This window comes from Ambystoma mexicanum, chromosome 1p (genome assembly GCF_040938575.1).
Source record: "Ambystoma mexicanum isolate Mex_15411 chromosome 1p, UKY_AmexF1_1, whole genome shotgun sequence".
Classification (NCBI taxonomy): domain Eukaryota; kingdom Metazoa; phylum Chordata; class Amphibia; order Caudata; family Ambystomatidae; genus Ambystoma; species Ambystoma mexicanum.
In genome coordinates this window covers 1,063,173,888-1,063,190,696 of record NC_090921.1, presented here as the reverse complement: position 1 = coordinate 1,063,190,696, position 16,809 = coordinate 1,063,173,888, and positions in this window count along the sequence as shown.

The following is a 16,809-nucleotide window of genomic DNA, read 5'->3' as shown; positions in this document are numbered from 1 at the left end:
ATTCTGGGGAGGGAGTTAGGCCCTCCGAGACCACAGTCCCCAGCATCACTCTGGCATACTTGGAGTCCCTCCCTAACAAGTTGGTAGCAGAGTTGATGGTTGGTCCGGTACAAGGTCATCTCACCCACCACAGACATGAGAGGCTACAGGACCCTCACATATTTCAGGAAGACGGGAAATGCGTACCAGTGGAAAAGCCATCAAGGGCAAGTAGGAAATCATCCTGCCTGAAGTCAGCGAGGAGTACAAACAGACCAGGCTGGGGAAGTGAGCACCTGGGGGACACGGCAGCTGAGCAGCGCCAGCACACCAAGGAGTGTAAGTATCGGCCCAGTTGAACCGAAACTGTGGGTGTGAGGGAGGGCATTGAGTATTTTGGAGTATTGTTTAGTATCATCGAGTATTTTCAAAGTATTGTCTAGATGTCCAATTTCTATGTTTAGGGCCATTCGGTTGTAGAGGTAAATGGTTCTGGTAAACAACCTAGACACGGATGAAAGAAGACACAGATGACAGAAGATATGTAAATAGTGGTCTTCCTGTGGGTTGGGCGTTTTAGCTCGGGTCATAGATGACAGCATCCCTGTAAGGGTTAGCAAGGGAGCTGGCCTAGATTGCGGAAGGTGAGTCGACTGGTTTAGTCTCCTGGAGTGAGACATTTTGCACGCTAGGTGGCACATCAGGTACAGTTTCAATACAAGATACTATTGGTATACTCTGCCTGGAGGTGGGTAGACAGCTGTGTTTTTTTTGTGGTTTTGGAGTAACGGACTATAACAGTGTATGCGTGGTATTTGATTTTTCAGCACTACCCTGGTTAGTAGATTGGTGACTTCACCCATAGGTTTGCACATAGGACACGGAGATCATGAGACAGTGAGGAGCTACTATTGGAACTTGAGATTGGCCGACAAGGTGAACCAGTGGCGGTGTGCGGAAGGCTCATGCGCAAGATTGTAGGCGTGCCTGAGGAGGCAGTGACAGTGAGGTTGTAAAGGGGCGGTGCGCGGAGCACGCCTTATAAGTTGTGGAGCCAGAGAGGCTCATAGTAACCTGAAATCATTGTCATCACACTGTACCTTCCTCCCAAAATAGTGGATTGTCGAAACCCTCGACTTGAGTTCAGATAAAGGCGGGAAAAATGTTTCAGAGGAAGTGCGGGGTGACACGCCCCTACAGCACCTGTGAAAGACACTCCAACCTTATAGGGAATAGATTTGTAAATATAGCATAGAATGGTCCAAAAGCACTGAGGGGAAGTTAACTAAACCATGGCCACCTTGTGGAGGTTTCTCCAAAGACGTGCAGCAATCAATACTGACACACATACAGGGTGCCTATAAGGGGAAGAAGTTAACAAACCGCAAGGCCATATTCAAATTGTGGCGCATGCTCCAGGACGGCGAGGAGGATGCAGCAAGGCGTCAGTGGATGCTGAGCCAGCAGGAGTTGAAGGAGCCAGGGGCTCATCCCTTCGCTCCTCCCCATGTCCCTCCGAGTGTAGCATCATATGACACAGACGATGAGCAAGGATGCACCCATTGCAAGAGATAAGAGCCTTACGGGAATTAAGAGCAGCAGAAGGGTATTCAAATCTGACATATGAGCCACCACCATATATGAAGGAGGAGGGGCTGAGAGGCGCAGGGCAGCCAGCTACTGAACAAGAGGTGAGGCACAGAAGGGAATGAAGGAGGGGCTCTGGAGCATAGCCACAAAGGAATGGATAGGAGGACAGATATTCCTGAAACTGGAAGGGAAAACAGATGGGCAGGCAGAAGGGGTGACAAAGGCAATAGAAGGTCTGAAGGGATGTAGCGAAGCATCAGACTGGGCGGAGATAATGGACGAGGCAGACAGGAGGGATAAGTTAGAAAAAGAAGACAGAGAAAGGAGAACGGGATAGAAGTTGCAGAGAGAGGAGAGAAAATAAAGGAAGGAGGAGGAGAAGACGCACATGGAAAGGGAAAGCGAAGAGAGGATCAAAAAGGACCGCAAAGAGAGGAAAAGAGATGAATGGGAGCAGCGGGACAGAAGGACAATGGAAGTGGAAGAGATCGAGAGGCGAAGGGAAGTACTGGATCGGGAAAAACCCAAGTTGGCTGAGAGGGAACAGAGGGATTTACATCTGGACAGACTAGTAAGAGAACGAGCGCGGAGGGAGGATGCCGAGCAAGCAAAAAGGGCGGTAAAGACACAAGGGACAGAGACAGCGACAGGCGCGAAGAGGAAAGTAAGGCAGGCCGAACCAGAAAGCACAAGCTCACGGGATAGGAACACAATGGAAGGAGACAGAACAGGCCTATGGGCCTGAGGGGGAGGAAGCAGATATGACTTGAGGGTTATTGACCTCAGCATGAAAACTAATATGGACTTGATATCTAAGAGGCTAAGATTTGCAGATGATTTTTTCAGTAATATGGGCTTAGGGTCCGACAATGAAGACAGGAACAGCAGGGACGAGGGGAGGGAGCAGCATCAATCCCAGTCAATGGGGATAGGGTCAGACAAATGTGTGACATGGCAACTCAAGACACACACAGAGGGAGAAAGAGGAGGCAGATCAGATGAGCAGTCATGGCTGGTGAACGACTATATGATGCCACTACCTATGTCAATAGACTTAGAGACCTCCCAGGACAAAGGAAGGGGGAACAGCCCTAGCCTGTACAAGCAGAAGGTTAACCAGGAGATATGGTGACAGTATCCAGGTACCCATATTAGAACTAATAGATATATGCACAGGCATTGAAAGCGAGAGAAGGGACAGACAGGTCAGACTGACCAGAAACACGGACAGGTAGGAGCAATTCACACGGATGCCCTTATTGGAGAGGGGAGGGGTGCAACCTCAGTATATTGTAACGCTCACCTGATTCCCGTAGAGGCGCCGGTCTTGACTGGGCATATACCGTATCTTCAAAGGTGATGTGTAACACACGGCTGGCTCTTTGGGCTGGACCTCTGTGCACTGTATGTCTGACTCGAAGGGTAAGATGTCTGCAGATAGAAAATATGGGATTAATGAACTGGGTTATTAAATGTCTCTCTCTTCTTCCCTTTCTCTTCTCCTGTAGAACCCCGAAGGTTAGCGCTCTCACCTTAGGTAAGTGAACGCCGTGCTCTCCATCTGCCTCGGGGCAGGGTGCTGTAACCAGTTTCTTCACTGGATAAGGGGAGCAGGCCTCTTGACTTCAGAGGACTGCTGTCCGTCGTTTACTGCACGAACTGTAAGTTTCGAGTAATTCTAATGTCTTTAAAGTCTTTAGTAATGATGTCTCTTGTTTTGCAGGGTTCCGGCGATGGTGGATGACGGGCTGAAGTGAGTTGAAGATGGAGCCCGTGTGATGAATAGAAGCGCCTGGAAGCACGTAAGTAAGCGCTTGTTGCCTGCTTCACGATGCGCTCTAACTGTCTTTTTATTTTGCAGGTACAAGTTCGGAGCGGCTGCAGGGTGCCGGAATACCCACTGGGTTAGATGTGGAAAGGAGTAATGGCACGTGAGTATTAAAGTTCCCCAATGTCTTTAAACGCACCTTGTTTTGTCTTTCAGATGCGGGATGCAGCGCCGAAGGCCTCCGGAGCGTGCGAAGAGTTGGTAAGCTTTTGTCTTTCAGATGCCGGAATGCAGTGTGAAGACCTCCGGAGCGCACGAAGAGTAGGTAAGCCTTTGTCTTTCAGATGTCGGAATGCAGCGCGAGGCGTTGGTGACAGCCGATGGACCAGGTAAGTGAAGAGCTGTCACTGAAGACCGTAATGCTAACCTGTTCTTTCTTGTCTTTATAGGTGTTGCTGAAGACTGGATTCAGGATGGTAAGCCTTTTTCCTTAGGCCCAGGATCAGATGCAGAAGACACGATGAGCGTTCTGCTGCAGAGGATGCAGAATAACGCAAAGCAAGATTCATCCATCGGGTGTGGTTTAAATAGCCTCCTGTAGTGCTTAGGTGTCTCCTTCCACAGCCACGCCTAGGTAAGAAAAGAGTTCCTGCTTTCCAGAAGAGTTCCAGTGTTCTGAACCTAGGGAGTGGCTCCTGCCCCACCCAACAGGAAAAGTAGTTCCAAACAGAAGAGGATCAGAGGCTCAACTGGCAGGCAAGTAAGCAGCATGGTCTGCTGCAGGTAAGTCCACCCAAGCATTATGAGCCCGGCGCTTCCAGCGCTGGGACTGGGCATATTTATGAGCCTGGTGCCACTGGCGCCAGGACTGGGTCCAAAAGGTCCCAATTGGGACTGGTTGGAACTCGGAACCTGGGTTATGGATCTGCTTCCAAGGGAGTTGGGAAAACCCTGACCTTTTGGAAGCAGAGATCATGACATATATACCATGTAAACATGCAGTCAAGGAGAATGTAACGTTAGGCTGCCATCGTTGAGTGCAGGAGCTGGGAAAGTGATTTTTTTCATGAAATGTAGAGAATGACTGTGGGAAAGAGGTAAGCAGTGGGAGACGTAAAGGGACTACTAGTGGTGATCCTCAGGGATGATGCAGATGATGTATGGAAGAGGGCGGGGTTCCCTGGAGTGATGACACAGAAGACGGCGCAGGATGGTTTGCCATTTGCAAACTGCAAAGCCGCCCTATGGCAAGCATTAAGAACACAATGCCCAGACACAGCGGACATTGGGGCAATTATGTCCCAGAAAATGAGGGAAGACGAAGACCCCTTACAATATATTCAGGAGATTCAAGAGCTTTGCCACCTTGCAACTCGATAACAGTGGGCCAAAACAGTAGCAATATTCTATCACATGCTAATGCAGGGGCTACGATAGCCTGTCCAGAAACACTTAAGGAAGTTCGTGGGAATGGAAGCAAAGGGATGGCCAGAAACACAGCTCACGATAGTTCACCATTGTAGGCTATGGCAGGAGAAGCTCAAGAAAAAAGTGGAGGACAGGAAGATAGATGAAGCTAAACTGATAGAGAAAAAACTAGCGAAGTATGAGGGGGCAGTACAAACCAGCCCCACCCTGCAGGGACAGCAGCCACAGCAGCAGCAACAACCACAGCAGTTTGCACCACCCATGTGGGAGGGTTCATGGGGTGGGGGTACACACAGCAGTGGTTCAGAGGAAGAAGGGGACAACCGAGAGGGTGTGGGTTCGGACAACAGATGCAGCATAACCAAGGGGGCTTTCTAGGAGGGTTTCGAGGATATGGGCGGCAGATGCAGCAGGGGAGTCAATGGAAGCAAAGGTTATCTGAGTAGGAGCAAACCATACTAGCTGAGGTTGAGGAAAGGGCCAATGAGACATCCAGGGGTTGTTGGCTACCTGATGTCTAAAACAGACCCTTGTCATGCATGTACAGATATGGGGCAGCGCAACGTGTAATAGGATAGTTCATGGACATGTATAAAAGTGAAGTGTAGGCACAGAGCCACAGTGCATTTTATGATTGGCTGATGCATTATGCGCACAGAGGTATAGCCGCCTTACAGTAGTTCGACGTCCCATTGGCTTATTTGGCGCATGTGTGTTACGTCAAACGGCATGGGTGTACTCGCTTCAATACTTCGCAATGTGTGATTGGATCATTTTTTGATGCACATAACGTGTAGGCACGGAACCGCAGCGCGTGATACCATTGGCTGGCACATTAGATGCGAAGATGAGTAGCTGCATTGAAGGATGTCGGTGTTCTATTGGCCCATTTCGTACACATGGGTTACCCCCTCCCCCAGTCTTTGCTGTATGTAGCTGTGCATATATTGTTGGCAGGCACAGCTATAAAACCTTTTAAAAATATATATGTATATATTCAATGAAAAAAACTTTGTTAAAGGGACGTTATGGTTAAGTTGCAAGTAATACCAAAAAACCACAGAAATTCGCCAGTTATGGTAAGCTAAGCAACCATAACACGTACCAATACCGTGCACTATTAAGACTAACACCCAGGACATCAAAGATGACATCACTGATGACATCACATATCTGGGCCAATTGTTTTTGTTCTCTGACATATATAGGCCAGATGGTTTTGTTTACTGACAGTCAGAATATTAAAATTGAAATGGTGCTATATATCTAGACGTGAACCTTGTCATATGTTCTTAAAGTACGTTCCTTAGGGTTAAGTCTCAGCTGATGGTGCACATACATGAGGCAATGAGCAGGCCTGAAACACACAATTCATTTGTATACATGAGGATAAAATTTAATGTTAACATTTTCTGATGATGCTGTTTCTTTCTTCCTTACTTTAGTTTCCCGGAATGTGCCTCTTATTCGTATGCATTGTGGTTCTTCATATGTATTGTTTGTACTAGCACAAGTGTAGTAAGTCTTGAATTGTTAGCTAGTTATTACATGTTTAACCTTACTCAAAACTTGCATATGGTAGCATTAATTATTGTACTTTCCAAAATTCCAAGATTATAAATATTGTACTTCTATGGTGCATGCTGCAGCCATTGCCTATTTTTATATATGATTTGATTCCTGTATTAACAACAACACTCCAATACCATTTATTTATTCATTTGTTTTTGTAGGGCGCGCAGCAGCCCGTAGGCATTGTGGCGCTTGGTACAGAAAGTGAGCAGAGCTTGGTTACAGAAGAGAGCAGGTATACATTTTTACAAATTTTACAATATACATCTTTTACAAGTTTTACACTATACAATGGGTCTCATTTCAAGTTTGCCGGTCCGGTAACTACGGTAACAGTAAGCCTGCCGGTACTGTAGTTCCTGGACCGGCAAACTATGAGTTGTGCTCGCAGGTGCCTTTCTGTGTGCCAGGTCGGACCTGGTGGGCAGAGAGGCACCCGTGAGCACAGCATGCCGGATGCACCTGCACCGTTTATTACGATGCCGTTGCATTCGACCTCCCCATCCCCATTGAGCCCTACGGGGCTCAAATTGGAATGGGGAGCATTCCGATCCGGCGCTCTCGAATGGGCAATTACCGGGTTCGGCAGGGCCATAATGACCCAGTAATTGCCCATTCGCAGGCGCCGGAAATTTTGGGAAGTTTAGCAGCAGCCTGCTGGTTTTACCAGCAAGGCTACCGCCAAACTTCTAATGAGGCCCAATGTTGTTTAGATGAGTACATTCTTTAATACATTAAGTAGTTCATGAGAGGTCTGCCGATCACCCCTGACATCTTGTTACCAGCATTATAAACACAACCCTTTGTAGGGACTTTTCATCAAAATTAATTTCACATGTGATGTCATCAATGCCATTTGTGATGTCATCTTTGATGCCCTGGGTGTTAGTCTTAGCAGTGCACGGTGGTGGCACGAGTTATGGTTGCTTAGCTTGACATAACTGGTGAATTTCTGAGTTTTTTCCCCTTTTTCATTGACTTTCATGGATTTTTATTAGTGCAATTTAACCATAACGTTCCTTTAACAAAGTTTTTTCATTGAATTTCATAGGTTTTCATTAGTGCAACTTAACCATAACGTCCCTTTAACAAAGTTTTTTCAGTGAATTTTATAGGTTTTTATTAGTGCAACTTAACCATAATGTCCCTTTAACAAAGTTATTTCAGTGAATTTCCTGGGTTTTTACAGGTGCATGCTATTTTCCTGCAACTTACTAATATCATACTTTCCCAATATTGCAATATTTGTGTGCAATTTACAAGGTTTCACCTTAAAACTCTGCCATTTCCCACTTTTTAGCATCATTTTTAATACTTCAATACAATTTTTGCAACTTTGTCAACTGATTTTGCATCCGTAGACGTCCACGAACATCTGACTTCATCACAAACATTCCAGACAGTGCCACGTGACTATTTGCTGGCACGCGGCATGATGACGTGTCTGAGAACGCATCTGCACTTCGCAATCAGATCCGTGCTTTGTGGACAGTTTGGAACTGCATTTTCTGCTTCAAAGTTTCCCTTGCACAGCTCCTACACCTATTCTTACTCATTATCCATTAACAATCTAGTATACAGTACATACTTGGAAGAATTTTAGCAAAACTGCTATTTATCTTAAAAATGTCATCACCTATTGCCATCCCTCCTTCCGAAGACCCACCACCAACACCAGCTGGAGGACCTTCACAACAAAAAAAGCACAGTACTTCCAAAGACAATGAAGAGGACCAAGAAGAAGAGTTAGAGGAAGTGCCTTCCTCTAGCACCAGAGAGAATCATGGGTGTGGCAGTTCTTTACCACTGTTGGGAAAGTACCAAAAGCTAAAGCTGCCAAAGTGAAATGCACTGAGTGCAACTTTGTACTCAGTCGCTGACTCTCCGGACAGTACTACTACGGGACCACCTCCATGTGCTGCCACGCCAAATCCAATGATCGCAATGCTCTCAGAAAAGTTTTTCCTTTCTTAGCAAGTAGGAGGCTATCTTCCTCCACCTCATCCTCCTCAACCAGTAATGTAACCACATATCCTATTTCTGTGGGACACAATATCGCACCAGCTACCTTGATCCATATTTATTTTAAGACAACAGTCCTCTGTATATACTACAACACAACTTTCTTCAGAGGGAAGCAATTTTGAAGTGCTTTTGAAGCGGTAATCAAGGAGCATGAGAAACACTGCCCACCACCTTAGAAGTAACACATGTGCAACATCTTCCCCCTTCCATCTGCCCCTCCATATACGTGCTTAGTGCCTCTTCCCTCTTTTCCCTCCTCACCTTTCCTTCTAAGCTCTCCTGCCAAAAAAATAAATACATTAAAAAAAAAACAAAAGAAATGTTTCTTTAGGAACCACCTTTCACAGTTAAAGAATAGAACAAAAAAAACGTATAGACTCCATCTACTTTACATTTCTCAGTAAAGTGCATAGACTCAATAAGATTTAACAACATTTCCATTAATATTTTGTGTTATGCTAATGGCAATATTATGGCGTTCATCATCCATTCCAGGGACTGGAACAGTGGATACCAGCCAGGCAGCCCAAGTTAGCAGTCTAAGGAAGGCTGAGGGTGGATAACGGGGTGTCTGGACCATTTTCCTCCCATTCCAACCCCTGCAATGGGGGATGAAGTTCATTAGTAACCCAGATTCCCAAAGAGGGAACCCGCAGTGCTAAAAAAAAAAAGGATTTTTCTTCCTACACCGGGGTGCCTAAGGCGTCCCGTTGTAGGAAACAAAATCCTTTTCAAAAATGGCCACCATGGAAAGGGAAGGCGGGGTTCCATACAGGGCCCCTTTTCTCTTTCCACGGCAGCCTGCAAAAGGCGAAGAGAGAACCCTATGACCATACTACCACAAGCACATTTTTCTTCCCTTTCAAAGCTATCCCACTTTCGAATAACTTTACCACAAAGCCGGTGCCAGGTGGACATGGCCACTTTAACCCCATGTGTTGTCTCTCATGGTCATGGCCAGTAGCCAGATTGTCTGGATCATGACCTTTTTCCATGACCCAGACAATGTGGCCACTGCCCATGGCCACAGGCTACACCTCAGTCACCCAAGGTATATCACTATTTTTTGTAACTACGTTATGACACATGTCAAAAAATAAAACACAGGCACATTTGCAAAACCATGCTTTAAGGTCCTTGCCAATGCTCCTTGCACACGTTTGCTGGAAATGCACCCATGTTTTATTTTTTCAAAAGTGTCAAATGTATGCAAATACAATAGTCATATAACTTAGCCCCCACTTGACAAAATCCATTCAGACTTTACAAAAACATTTATATCTAGATCTAATATCTGTTTGCAAACTTTTGTGTAAATTCGTCAAATGGCACCACATTTATAAGCCTTTACAATATTTTGGGAACCCCCTCTAATTTTTCCCCCACTTGAAAAAATCCCACCAAACTTCGCAAAAACATTTATATCAAGATCTATTATCAGTTTGACAACTTAAGTGTAGACTTGTCAAATGTTACCTCATTTATAAGCCTTTAGACTATTTTGGGACCCCTCTCTAATTTTGCTCCCTCTTGACAGAATGCCACCAATCTGTGCAAACTCATTCAGAATCAGGTCAAAAACACAATTGCAATATTTCATGCAAGTGGCGCCAAAGTTATAAGCCATCCAGGAACTGCTTTTCAACAAACCTGTAATATAGAGATGTCTGCGAACTTCACAGGACTGTTCGCGAACATCCGGACTGATCGCTGACTTTTATGATGAAAAACACCTGTTTTTTGCTTCTTTCAGCCATATCCCATCGCATCCTCATCCCCCCTCAGCTCCCCAGAGATTATTTCATAAGTTTGACAAGTGCAATGATGTGTTTTTTAATATGTTTTAACCGCGAAGTTCGCGGACAATGACCGATGTCTGCAAATCCAAGATGGTGGGCGTTTCCAAAAATCTGACACACTTCACGCTTTTCACCATTCAATCAGTGGGCATGTCACGTGTCCTTCTAAGCCAATCAGAGTCCACGGACAAAACAGGGAAATGAGTCAGTGGACCGGACACATATGTCACTAATTTTTTACTTACTTTTTGGTCATTTTAAAAAAAAAACGACTGGACATATTTACTCAAAATTAACAAAAGCATGCTTTTGGGACCAAGCCGCCTCTCCTGCCACAAATTTGGTGAAAATCCATCCAGCGGTTTGGGCTGTAGGCGTGAGCAAATTTATTGCAATAAAACCAGTGAAATACTGTGAGTGTGAGAAGAGACAACTATTGTTGACCCCTATCGTCTTGTTTCTTCCTTTTCTGTTTGTGAGGGCCTAAAGGCAACTACCTTATCTTTGTAACCTCACTCTCAGACTTCCTGGGTTTGACCCGCTTTTAGGTTAGTTTTGAAGGGTTGTGTGGTTGTGCCTTTGGGAAATTCAAGCCCTATTCTATCTTCTTCGCCCTGGTCTCTGAGTGTTGCTTGAATCGGTGTCCATGAGTTGCTCCATGGCTGGTTTGTTAAATTTTGTTTTAGGGAGTGACACCGCAGTTGCCATGCATTTCTTGCATTGGTGTCGGCATAGTGTTCTTGACTGCTAGGCATGGTCGCTACTCCTCCGCATAGCACCTCTCTCACTCACCAGTATCGATGAAGATCGTTTGACTAGAGCTGTCTGTCTGGAGGCCCCAGTGGGCTATCATGTTGCGAGTGATAAGCAATCAACACTGATGGATGTATTGGCATGAAATGAAAGAAAAAAACTGCCCGGCATCCTTACAAGTAGGTGTGGGGTGATTACCAGTGGTATTGCCCAAAGCACATAAAGAGGGGACAGAAACTGAGGCCCTCCCAATGACTACCTTCCTCCTCTGGGGTAGAAATGGATCTGACCTTCACCCTAGTAGGCCTCGCAACCCAGGCTGAGAGGGGCTCCCTTGCCCACTTCACATGGTCAGTCACTACATATATATATATATATATATATATATATATATATATATATATATATGTATATATATATATATATATATATATATATATATATATATATATATATATATATATATATATATATATATATATATATATATATATTTCTGGACTTGACACCCCAGCCTGCCCTCACTAGATGGTAGTATTTTTTTAATGTGTGTATTGTGGGCCTGGGGCAAGGGGGAGCCAGTGCACTACTCTTCATGGCTCCCCTACCCATCCCCTGAAGATTTGTTTTGAATTGGTTGGGTAGGGTGCAGGCAAGGGTGAGCCAGTGGGCACATCCCTCCTGATTGGCCAGATACTAATTCCGTGAAGGTTCTGGGCCAAGTAGGTGCCTGTGGCCTGTGCTTCTGGCATCTCTGCTAAGCCCAGATGAATGGAGAAAAAGGGAAATGTTTTGCCACTGGCTTCCCCCTGAAGTTAAAATGTGTGTGTGTAAGTATGTGCGTGTTTGTGTGTGTGATTTGAAGGGAAGGGCATTCACATGTTTGTGCTCAGAGGTGTATGTGTGTGGGAGTGAGTGTGCATGTTGGGTGACTGGGGGTGGGTTCCTGTATACTTGATAAATAAAGAGATTGACTGTGTATGAATGGGTATGTGTGGGAAATGAGTGCATGTATGCACTATAAATGAAAGAGTGTGTCCGTATGGATATGTATGTGCAGGAAATTAGTATTTATGTGTGTGTGTGTGTACCTGTATGTGCTGAGAATGAGAGTGTGTCTGTGTGTAGGAATGTGTATACATGATGTAGGACAGTATGCCTGTTCTTTGGATGGGAGGGCAGGGGACTGGGGACAGAGCCCATCCTGGAATGTAGCAATAGATGTTGAGAGTGAGGTATAGGGTCATAAAACTCTTCAAATTCAGTGAAATTATTTTAGTTGAGGCACAGTTATGGCGAGTCCGCTCAAAGAAAATTAATTCAGTAAAACCTTAGTTAAAGTGACATTAAGATGCCGGTTTAATGCAACAAAACCCTTAACATTAGGGAGGTGTTGGAAGCTACCCCGAACAACAACTTTGAGAGGCAAACGGAACTGTAAACCACCAAGTGATCCCTCAAGTAGGTGAATAACTTTTAGTCAACAAACACAAAACGCTTGTGTTTTTTGAAGTTCGTTATTAAGGGAAGGCATTCACTATTCCATCCTTACTTTAAGCATCAAGAACGCATAAGCAGGCCAATTTGGCAAAAATACACGCTTTTGTTTTGAAGGCTTTTCAGTTTTCTGGTTGACCTTCTGCTCAACCTTTTATCTTGTAAAATAAAAGACTGAAAATCATATCTTTTGAGTCAATCAATCGCACCTGTCGGTATAACTCCAGTTAGAGTTCTAGCCAGGAGCTTCCACTACCAATCTCTCGGATACAGTCCCCCCAACTCACTGCTGTAGCTTATTTCCCTTTGCCACTCTGAGTTAATGGTACATTTTCTGTCCCCGTCTTATTCCTTCCCTCACCCTCTAGTCCTGCCTGGTTCCAATATGGCCCACTGGAACCTCCTGACTCTTGCTGTCTTCATCACTACCTCCTCCTAGGGACGTCATTTAGGGGTCGCCAGAAGTCGCAACTGCGACCTCTGAGGTCTCCCTTGTGACCTCTATCTTAAAAAAAAGAACAAAAAAAGTATTTTTTTTTTTTTGGTAATGCAAGCTCCTGGGCTGTGGCCAGCACCATGTGGCTCTTTACTTCTGGAGTGGCTAGCTTTCTTGATCAGGCCCCTTTAAAAACAGAAGAAAAATAAGAACTGGAGTGCCACAAGTCTAACACTTTTAGCACTGATCCTAAATAAGAAAGAATAGGAATACCAAATAATCTGTCTTTCTGGAAATCTATACAATAATTGCTAGACTCATTAAAGGTTTATTTCAGGCACACTTCAGGGGGTGAGTCACTGATTTAGTCTGTTCTTAAATGCCTCAACTCAGCCTTTCATCCTTCTGAGGTCGATAAATGAGTACCAACACAGGTTGGGTGTTATTGGGTTTATATTCTTTCTATATAAAGCGCTTAACCGTAAGTGCTATATAATAACACCTCGTTATCATTTGGTCATGGACGTCTGCTTGCATTCACAGTAATTTAGTAATATGGGCCTATATACACTGAGGCCTATATACACTGATCTTAACAATACATATGGCGATCCATTCTTGTATGAAATGTACATCACATTATAGTCATATCGTAACCATATTTTTTTATAGTGTACAATACTATGTGATGCCACTTCCTGTTTTGTCAACGAGTGAAAGGTTGTGTTCCATCGCTTCCGGCGATATCACTTTGGGGCAGGGTCAAATGAAATCACTTACTGTGATGTCATCAGGAGGTCAAGGGTCGTGTGATGTCACTTCTGCTACCCCTGGCATTTTGGTGAAATGACGTTGCTGCCTCCTCCTACTGTTACAACCTCTTCCTTCAGTTCATTATCATTACCTTATGCTAACACATCCTCAAAACTGTTGCCACCTCCTTCTTCTGTCACTAAGACTTCAACCCCTCCTCATCCTGAGGTTAACTCTTTTTCCAAACGTGCACCTCCTTCTCCTAAGACAGTCACTCCCTCCAACATTAACGCCTCCTCCAATATTCTCCCACCTCTTTCTATGACTACCACTTCATCAAGTTCTTGCCAGTGTATGGTGTCGTCACTGCCACAAAATGCTTACCACCACCACTTGATGTTACTACCTCTTCCAATCTTTTACCACCTCATCCTGATGTTCCCACCTCCTCCAATTCTCGATGACATCCGCCTTGTTCCTTCTCCCCCTTACCGCCAAAAGCTTCCAATCCTCCACCGTCCTTATGACACGCTCCAAAATCTTCCAACTGGCAGCCAAAACCTGATTCTGCAACCCAGGCTCAGCAACTGGGGTTCATTGCATCAATACTGGGTTCCCTTCAGCCTCTGGGCAGGCCTTTCACTGAGGTTCTGTATCTGTATGTGGCACTCTGTGCGAGGGCTTGGATTGGTTAGCCTATGAGTACCCCCTGGGTTTCTTTGGATTCAAGTATTGGGCCTTCTCGATATCCGGCTAGTACACCATTTGGGATTTTAGATTTGTTTATATGCCCCTCCCCCCAAGGATGTCAGAACTGAGCTGAGTGCTGTTGTGTTTCCTGTGTGACAGTTACAGAATGAAAACACTCTGAGTAAGCTTTTTAGATGTTCATATTCACTATTAGTTTTGTTTTCTCAGTGTAGAATTGTGTTGCTGGAGAATACCAGTGGTGCAACACTGCATCCTGAGTCCATTTCTCCAGGTTCGGTAATGCACATATTTGAAACACTGTACACATGGAACTACAGTGCGTGTTGCTGGTTTTGCAGGTCTCCACACACAACTCCTTTGATGTGCCAGGTTAATCAGCAACTGTACCACTGTAAGTGGTACCTCTACCAATTAAATGGGAACAGTTTAATGGGAGACTTCTTCTTTTCAGTAGGGCATATTTGGGTGGGCCAGGGCAAGCATTAGCCTCTCACAAATGGGGAGTGGGAGCTCTCCCAGGAGCTTGTTGAGTATTGCAAAGGTTACGTTCAGAGTCCAAACCTTTAGGGCTGGTCTGCCTTAAGGGTCCACTAAGGTAAGAATGGAGTGGACCTCAGAGGCTACGCTCTGATGAGGCAGAGTGTCTAGGGGATCCTCCCCATCCCACCCACAAGTATAATGTTCACTAGTACTGGGCCCTGAGTCACCTTGAAGGTCATCCACATAGTCAGTATAGTCAGTCAGGGGGTCTGGGCACCACCCCTTCCTGTCCAATTAAGAACTGACTGTAACGAAAACACCACTGCTACAAAGAAATACAGGGATGATTAATAGGTAAAACACATTCTCAGCCTCACACTGCTCCCAGTAACATACACGAAAAAGGCACAGTATGACACGTAAACCTCCTTCACTTGTGGTAATGTGGTCCAAGGGCAAGCTATACACTTGAGTCAGGATTTGAGCTAGCACAGAAGGAGTCCAAACAACAGTAGCACTGTGCTACCAAAATAAAAGACTGTTCAACCAAGTTTCTGTAAAAGTAGGATGACATTAATGAAACTAAAACTACAAACACACTAATCAAAAACACTATAACCCACCCCTCTAAGAGAAGACATCAAATATGGAGACTTTGGAATGCAAGGGGGCCCTATGGATCTGAAGGTAAAGGTTACAGGCAATCATTTCAGCAGCAAATTCAGGTTTACTGACAATGGGCCTCATTATGAGTTTGGCAGTATTCCGGTGGGAAATCTGCCAGAATGCTGCCAAATGGAATTACTTATTACCACCACTTGGTCCAGTGGAATTACTGCTGGATTACAAGTGGCTGGTTTGGCAGTGTTAGTACCCATTTATTGAGTCCATTGAGTCCATCTGCCGAATTTGCCCATTTTTGGTGCTAAGGCAGTGAAATAACCTCCAGGGGTTTTTCCTCTGCCTCACCACCAAAGTTGTCATACCGCAGAGTGGTAATGCGGGGGTAATGCAGTGGTAACACAGTTACCACTGCATTACTGCCATTTTTCCACACACCGCCATGCTTGTAATGAGGCCAATGTCTTTAAAAACTGTAGGGAATATGGTTTTACCGGTCACCGGGGCACTTTAAGACAGGTCAGGAGGACAGAACCACTTAAATACCTTTCAGACTTGTTCTTCGGTCTTGACAGTGCTGAAAAAAGCTGCCAGACTCTTTTCCACCATTCGAATCAGTGTCGAGACAGGTCCAGTTGAGGGCTTCCAGCAGGTCACATTGGGCCTCATTACGACCCAGGCGGAAAGTGACTGACCGGACCGCAACAGCGTAAATAGCGTTTCCGCCATTGCACGAAGGAGCAAAGTGCGGCTAATTACGACCCATCGGGCACGAGCATTACGCCATGGCGGAATCCGAAAGGCTGCGATGGCGGAAATGACCCCAAAACGGCCCTTACCGCCGCCGTACGCTGCACCAGGTGCAATACCGCCACCCATCTTAGCGGTCACCGTAATGAGCGGTCACCGTAATGAGCGGGCACCGCAAATTACGGGCACCGTAAATATACGGAAACGGAAGTAAAAGCATGTGGCCGGAACGGGAAACAGCACGCCGCACAACTATAAAATCCGAATCCCAACACAACCATTAAAAATCCGACCCTGACACACATCCCAACCCGTTAGCAACCCCTGTTAAAAAAATAAATATGGGAAAGGTAGCCAAGAAAGCGTGTGATCGCAAGCGGCAGGTCCACTTCTCCCGAGAGGAACTGACCGTGCTCACCGAGACCCTCCAGGAAAATGCCGCCGTCGTCTTCTCCAGTCAAATGACCAGGACGGCCCTTGCCAACAAGAAGGCCATATGGGCCCTGGTGGCACAGCGCGTAAGTGCGGTGGGGACAACACCCCGCACGCCACAGCAATGTCGCAAGCGGTGGGACGACCTGCGGATCCGCGTACGCAGCATACTCTCTGCGAACAGGAACATCGCCACAGCTACCGGGGGGGGATCA